Genomic DNA, 8066 nt, shown 5'->3' with positions numbered 1-8066 from the left:
TATTGCTGTAATCTCTGGGCGGGTTGCCATTGATAGAGAAAATAGGTCGAGTCCTCCGGTAGATCCAAAACCACCTGTGCCACGAACGGTTTGATGTGATCCTGATATTAACTGCAAAATGGGCACAAGTTGTACTATACGTGTGCCTTTTGGTATATGCAGAGGAGGATAGTCAGTCTTTGCCATAATCTTAATTTCACCCATATAATCAGCATCGATGACACCTGGAACAATGAATAGTCCTTTCAACGCAGATGATGATCTCCCCAGTAGCAAGGCTCCTATAGGCTTATTATTTAAAGTCAGAGGACCATACATTCCGGTAGAGAGCAATGACACGGTCTTATCATATAAGGTAGTATCTGCTGCGGTTGCCAAGTCCATGCTTTGCATGGCTACAAACAGCAGCCTGCTCGGCAGCAGCTACAGCTGCCTGCCTGCTTCAGCAGCAACCACAAATACCTGTCAGCAACCACACTTTTGCATTAACCCTTTCTTGCCTGAAATGTTAAACCACTACCTGTTAAAAACTTTTACATGAACATGATAACAAAAAAAAATACATAGAACACCATCTGCCCTCATCACACACACATACGTATGGGATCCCACAAGCACACTCCACACAATTACAATATTTGAAACACCAAATTCAGACAATCATTACTCCCACTACACAGTCGCACGTACAGAACGTGGCACAAGGACTCTGTGAAGACTATCAGGAAACCAGCTCCAACAAGCATCATCGCAGCGTGAGGTGGCAGGCTCAGCCCTAGTGAGCGTCCCCGCACAGGCTCTGCCTCCCCCACATTGCATGAGGCTGGGGCTTTTATACTGACCAAAATGCACACTCATTCTGACACAGGTGGCCAGCCTACGTCAGAAGAAGTGGCCAGCAATATCTATAAAGGTTTCCAAGCGTCAATAGAATCATAGACATTTTTGCCAAATTCTAGTACATGAGTATCACAGAGAGACTGTATCAAATGAGTTGTATATGGGACCCTAAGTCCACAGTCCGCCACAGTCCGCCCGATACCCCTGATAAGGGCATACGGGAGACCTTCCCGCTGCGGGTCTTGATCCAGCACATACATCACAGGGAAAGCACACAATACATCTGCATCCCCCACCCATCTCGCTTCTCCCTTTACAGCTGCCCATTTATCATGAGGATCTGGGGGATATAAATCAGGCTTCTTTTCCGGCTCCATGTCAAAAGGCCCATCCAGGTCAGCATCAGAATTAACGGGCGTCAGAACCTCAGGAGCAGCAACAGCAGCCTGATGAGCACGCACAGGTTCCTTCTTGGGGTCAATAGTGCCCAGGTCAAAAAGACTGTCTTCATCTCTGTCCTCAGTCTTTGCAGCCGCGGCGGCAACTGGCAGAGGCTCAGGGGTGGAGGGGACACTGGGTTCCACGATCTCACTTTTTGACTTTAACGTCTCTAAAATAGTTCTCCAAATGACTAACAAATGTTTCAGTGTCACTGCCTTTTGTGGCTGCGTCCCACAACTTAACTCGTGCACCATTCCACAAAGAGACCTCAGATACGGTAGACTCATCAGGCTCTGGATAATGCGTCTTCGACCATTTCAACTTTAAATTTAAGTCTGTCTCTTTAAAGGTTGCTCCCTTCACCTTAAGGATTGAAAGCATCCATAAAACAGAGACTTCTTCCTTAGCGATTTTTTCCCAAGTCCCAAGCTCAAAGGGTTCTCGAACCCCCTGGATTAAGTCCTTCTCCTTAATCCAGAGCAACAATCTTTTCAGCGTAGCTTCATTATATGCTATCCCTCTCGGAGAGAGGATATGTCGGAAGACTTGAAGTACTGTATACTTATGTAGGCAATTAATAACTGTCCTCCAGTCTTTAGCACATTTTTCTTTTTTTTTTGCTTGCTTGTTATCATCAATCACTCTATTCCAAAGCTCATCCCCAAACTTCCTCCATTCGGGTGGATCAAATACATCGGTAGGATCTCGGAAACAACTTAACTCTCTCGCGTAATCTAACAGAGCCTTTAATCCCTTCGTTAAGTCCAATTCCTTATCCACTTGCCGCTTCTCTAAGCACTTAAATAAATCATATGCTGCCTCTCTATCAATTATTACTCAATTATTACTCAATTACTTTTTCTCAATTCATAAGACGTTGGCGCCAGTGAAGCTCACCAGGAGGCAGACGAAATACGGCCGACGAGCCAAGTAAAATCTTGCTCAGGCTTTCGGAACTGACGCTGCCAGCAGCGAAGCGTTCTTTGCCTTCCGAAGGCTGCATTCTTCGGAGCTTTCCCGATCACTGCTGTCTTCCCAGCCTTTAAAGGTACCTGGGTTCCTGTTCTAATCGGTCCGCTCCCCTCCTGTTCCAGCTGTCTTCTTTGCTCAGTCAAGCAACAGCAAGAGGGTCCCTGTTCGGGCGCCAATTTGTTGCAGCAGGGAGGAATCAACACTACCATTGTGATCAATAAGCATGATTCGTTTTTTGGGCTTCTACCTTCGGTTAATATAACAGTGAATATGCAAATACTAGGCACTTGATTGGTTCTAGCACAAATAAGGCATTGTGTAAGCTCTACAATTTTGCAGCTACACCGTGCACTCCCCCACCATCCTCTTTCTCATGCACTTATCGCTTAGTGTCCTTGGCTGTGATTGGTCATAGCATGTTGCTGTTTGCCGGTGTCCTTCAGTTCCTCATTATCTGGTGTTAGTAAGTCTGCACCATTCTACACAGATGTCTTGTTTCAGCTCATTGATGGGAACATGACCTTTCTCTGTTAGCCACTTCTCCACAAGGAATAATTGGATTTACTGGACTGTGAGGGTCAGACGGCCCGGCACATCAGTCCCACAGAAGTATGAGGCTCTAGTAGATACCGCTGCACAGTGTACCCTGATGCCAACAAGCTGTCAAGGGGTGGAACCCATCTATTTCTGAAGTGACCAGAGGATCCCAAGAGTTGACTGTACTGGAGGCTGAAATCAGGCTACCTGGGAGGAAATGGCAAAAGCACCCCATTGGGACTGGTCCAGAGGCTCCATGCATCCTTGGCATAGACTACCTCAGGAGAGGGTACTTCAAAGACCCAAAAGGGTACCGATGGGCTTTTGGTATTGCTGCTTTGGAGACTGAGGAAATTGAGCAGCTGTCCACCTTGCCTGGTCTCTCAGAGGATCCTTCTGTTTTGGGGTTGCTAAAGTCGAAGAACAACAATTGCCAATCGCGACCACAACAGTGCAATATCGCACCAGCCGAGACTCCCTGATTCCTATCCATCTGCTGATTCATAGACTGGAGAGTCAGTGAGTGATCAGCAGGACCCGCTCACCTTTAATAGCCCCATATGGCCCATGTGAAAGTCTGACGGAGAGTTGAGACTAACAGTAGACTATCGTGGCCTGAATGAAGTCACACCGCCGCTGAGTGCCGCCGTACCGGACATGCTAAAACTTCAGTATGAATTAGAGCCAAAGGCAGCCAAGTGGTATGCTACGATCGATATTGCCAATGCATTTTTCAATTCCTTTGGCAGCAGAGTGCAGGCCACATTTTGCTTTTACTTGGAGGGGTGTCCAGTTCACTTGGAACCGACTGCCCCAGGGGTGGAAACACAGCCCTACCATTTGCCATGGATTGATCCAGACTTCACTGGAACAGGGGCAAGCTCCAGAACACCTGCAATACACTGATGACATTATCGTGTGGGGTGATACAGCGGGTGTCTTTGAGAAAGGGAGGAAAACAATCCAAATCCTGCTGAAAGCCGGTTTTGCCATAAAACGGAGTAACGTCAAGGGACCTGACAGGAGATTCAATTTTTGTGAATAAAGTGGCAAGATGGATGCAGACAGATCCCCGTAGATGTGATCAACAAGATAACAGCAATGTGTCCACCAACTAATAAGAAAGAAACACAAGCTTTCTTGGGTGCTGTAGGGTTCTGGAGAATGCACATCAAAAATTACAGTTTGATTTTAAGCCCTCTCTATCATGTGACCCGGAAGAAGAATGATTTTAAATGGGGTCCTGAGCAACAACAAGCCTTTGAGCAAATTAAATGCGAGATAGTTCATGCAGTAGCGCTCGGACCAGTCCGGACCAGGCCAGATGTAAAAAATGTACTGTACACCGCAGCTGGGGTAAACGGTCCTACCTGGAGCCTCTGGCAGAAAGCTCCAGGGGAGACTCGAGGTCTTGCCTTTTGGAGTCGGGGGTACAAAGGATCTGAGGCCATCTATATCCCAACTGAGAAAGAGATACTGGCAGCCTATGAAGGGGTTCGAGCTGCTTCGGAAGTGATTGGCACTGAAGCACAGCTCCTTCTGGCACCCCAGTTGGTGAACATACTGGGCTGTATGTTTCCCTTTAACACATGGGAACCAGACTTGAGCAAGGAAGGTCAAAGTGAAATGAAAGTAGCAGTGTTCATCTCAAGCTTTGTTCTCACTTCTGCAGCAAGAGAGTAAGCTATAATTGGGATGGGTGTTAGGACCCTGCTGCTTTCCAATGTGAAAATCATGCCATGAGGAATAACACTTTAAAGAATCCGGTGTTCTCTTTTAAAAGAAACAAATGAAGACAGGAATCCCGTTCTAAGACCGTATCTCTCAATGCATTCTTCTGTGCAGAAACATTATTGTCTGCCTTTTTGTTTTTCTTCTTTCCAGAGCACTGTGGAGAAAGTGGTGGCTGGCTCTGTCCCAGTTCAGCTGGTCCCACTTGGAGTCCCTCTTCCAGGGAAGGCTAACCATGAAGTAGACACAAATAATCTTCTAGAAATGAAATCAGGTCTGAATAAGAGCTTTGAATCCAGGTAAAAATTTCTCTTATGTGTTCAAGTCAAACCTTCAGCCTCGAGGCTTTTATTTGCATTTCATGATGATTTTTATGAGGTTGGATTTCACTAAGGAACTTAGAAAACTAACCAACATGTTTAAATACTACTGCTCTACGTGCACTTAATTCTATGCATTCAATCAATATTACTGACATATGAGCTATTTCGTACATGATAGCAGTCTTGATTTCTTCCAAGATGAAATTAAGCGGTTGCATTTTGTTTTGATCACAGAAGACAGAGCATGGAAGTATAGTTTGGTTTTTTAATTTCTCATCCATGTCCTCTGTGGATCATCAGCCTTCACACCCAGCCCAGGAGATAAACACCCAAGGATGAGAGAGCTGGGCTTGTTCAGCCTGGAGAAGAGAAGGTTCCTTAAGGGGAGACCTTAGAGCAGCTCCCAGTGCCTAAAGGGGCTACAAGAAACCTGGAGAGGGGCTTTGGAGAAGGGCCCGTAGGGACAGGACAAGGGGAATGGCTTTAACATGTCAGAGGGGAGGTTGATATGAGCTCTTAATTTCTTCCCTCTGAGAGTGCTGAGGCACTATTGCAGCGTGCCCAGAAAAGCTTTGACTGCCCCATCCATTGTAGTGTTCCAGGCCAGGCTGGACACAGGGGCTTGGAGCAACCTGCTCTAGTGGAAGGTTTCCCTGCCTGTAGCAGGAGTTGGAGCTGGATGAGGTTTAAGGTCCCTTCCAACTCAAACCATTCTGGGATTCTGTGATTTTGTCCAATACCTTTAGCACTGGATGTAATTCTTAGATGACAGGCAAAGTTCTCCTGTTTTTTTTTTTTTTTTGTCACTAATTCCCAGCTTCCCGGGGTAATGGCTTCCTTCTTTCCTCCATGAGCTAGAGGGGAAGCTTGAGGCCCCTGCACAGTTTGGGGCTGGAGCAAGCATTCCTGCTTCCTCTCAGCTTCCCTGGCATCTTGCGGCCTATTAATAGCATCCCGCAGCTCAGACACCTGCTGCAGGAGGACCTCCACCAGGGAGCACCGAGTGCAGCCCTGACCATTGTCCACCCTCCCCTCACAAGGCCAGTGCAGGCACTCTCTACACTCTGAGCTCTGCACTGCAGCCTCCCCTCTCATCTGCTCTGTCTGGGTGCCTATGCTGGCCACCGCTGGGGCAGCAGAGCAGAGCTCCCAGACCGGGCCCTGGATGTACGATGGGTAATCACCATCCTGCTCGAACTGCCATGCAAACTGCCTTGACCCGCCCTGTTTGTCCACCCTATTTGCCTGCTCCTGGTCACTCGCGCCCCCTGAACCAGGTTTTTAACCGCTCAGGGATGGTGCCGCTGCTCCTGGCTCCCCCTGCTGTGAGTCAGCTGCCTGCGTCAGCTGAGCTGCCTGCTCCTGGGCAGGTCCTGTCCAGGGTTTGAGGTTCCCTCGGTGGCTCTGGCCGCTCTGAGCTGAGGCTGCTGGACGCTGATCTCCCCCCGGCTCTGGTGTTGAAGTTGTCTTCTCTCAAGCTACTCACCTCAGCAACTGAATCACTTTGACTGTGTTATTTATTTACTGGCATTACACTACTGAGGGGCTTTTTTGAGGGTACAAAACATTCTTCGTATGGCCGAAAATCAGAAGAGTGTTGAAACAGGGAGAAGTTCTCAGCTCTTTTTAGCTTAGTGCAGTGCCAGGAGAGCTGCAGTGTCCATCAGTCCTTTCCCATTTGCCCTGTGCTCAAACTTGCGCTGCCTCTAAGACGTCTTCACATACAAATTGATCTTAAGAACTCCCACAAACACCTGTCCTGTGATGAAAGCAGGGAAGCGCGATTTCAAAGAGCAGATCACAGAACTGTCATGGGGAGAAGCAAAGGACTGTGCTCAGCAGAGCATGGCCAGCAGCCAACTATGGAGCCAGACACACTTCTTCCAACAATCTTCATCACTTCTGGAAGCCTTTGGAGCACTTGCAGTAGATGTTTACACCAGCTTAATTGGTTCGTTAACATTACAGACATAGCAATCATACTGTCCTTCTAGTTATCAGTTAGTTTAACTGCGGGCATCCTGGACATGTTGCTAGTCTCAGATGCTCCCCAGTAGATGTTTACACCAGCTTAATGGGTTCATTAACACTACAGATAGCAATCATCCTGTCCTTCTACTTACAAGTTAGTTTAACTGCAGCCCATTCTGCACATTTGCTAGCCCCAGATACTACCCATTGCCACATCCTGTTTTTCTGTCCTGTTTTTCTTATACTTATTTTGCACTAAGGTCATAAGGACCTAAAGCTATGCCAGCTACAAGGGTTTATCTTGTACAGGAATTCTCAGGATGTTCTCTAGCAGCACTATACTTTTTTTTTTTTCTGTGAATCATGCACCTCAGTTATTTTCCATTGCTGCTGTTACAAAGCCATCAAACTTAACATTACTTAAAACTGATTCTACTTATTTACAAAGATTTATATTTCATTTTGTGCCTCCTTGTCTCAGGGATCATCTGCCTGGGCTGTTCCTGCTGCTCACTGACACTCAGACCTTCGCCCGCTGAGGAGCGCTGCCAAAGCTGATGTGAGTATTGTTCTCTGTTTTTACTTTTCATTGCACTGAGGGCAGCTTTAGCATAGGTATGCATCTAGATGTGTATACAGCTATCTAGCTCCATCTCAGCGTGTTGTGTTAAGTTTAGATGTTTAATTGCAAGTGCATGTATATTAGCTTCAGTGATCAAGTGCTGTTAGAAACCCTGTGATTCAGTTTAAAAATGCAAACTGCTGCTAGCTGACATTTGTGATCCTTTACATGAATACCAGGACTGAGACCAAGATGGGATCCAGCTGAACCCAGACTGCTCTTGGAGACGATGTTTAGAAAGTAAAAGGGTCCAATCTGAAACTTGTGACTCAACGAGAGGGTCTCCCTTATTCCTTTGTGTTTGCAGTTTCTATGCACATGATTTCAGTTCAATGCTGTATAAATTACTTGAGCCCAGTTGTATACAAGTCATTCGAAATCGGACACTCTTTTTGTAGGTGGTGGTGATTAATTACCATTGGTCACTAATAAGGCCCTTTCAGTTATCCCCCCAGGAATGACTTCTCTGAACCATCCCCCTATGAAGCACAATGAGTCACAGCTCCAAGTCCTCTTCCCTTCAGGTGTGCAGCAGCAGATCCAGCAAGTGCCCCCGCTCCCCACTGAGGGCCATGGCAGATGGAGGTAGCCCAGTACAACCGGACGGGGTACAAAGAGAGCTGCAGATA

General features: G+C 46.9%; 1 long non-coding RNA gene across 1 annotated transcript; it reads left to right on the top strand.

Annotated features, from left to right (window-relative positions):
• Positions 1-4738: 4738 nt before the first annotated feature.
• LOC136021427 (uncharacterized) lies at positions 4739-7710 on the top strand. Its single transcript, XR_010615771.1, has 3 exons — positions 4739-4820; positions 7297-7374; positions 7617-7710. It is a non-coding gene; the product is annotated as an uncharacterized LOC136021427 (long non-coding RNA).
• Positions 7711-8066: the final 356 nt, after the last annotated feature.

The sequence above is a fragment of the Lathamus discolor genome, chromosome 13 (assembly GCF_037157495.1).
Source record: "Lathamus discolor isolate bLatDis1 chromosome 13, bLatDis1.hap1, whole genome shotgun sequence".
Lineage (NCBI taxonomy): Eukaryota > Metazoa > Chordata > Aves > Psittaciformes > Psittacidae > Lathamus > Lathamus discolor.
The sequence above is the reverse complement of the archived record's forward strand: the minus strand, read 5'-3'. Positions and strand labels throughout refer to the sequence as shown.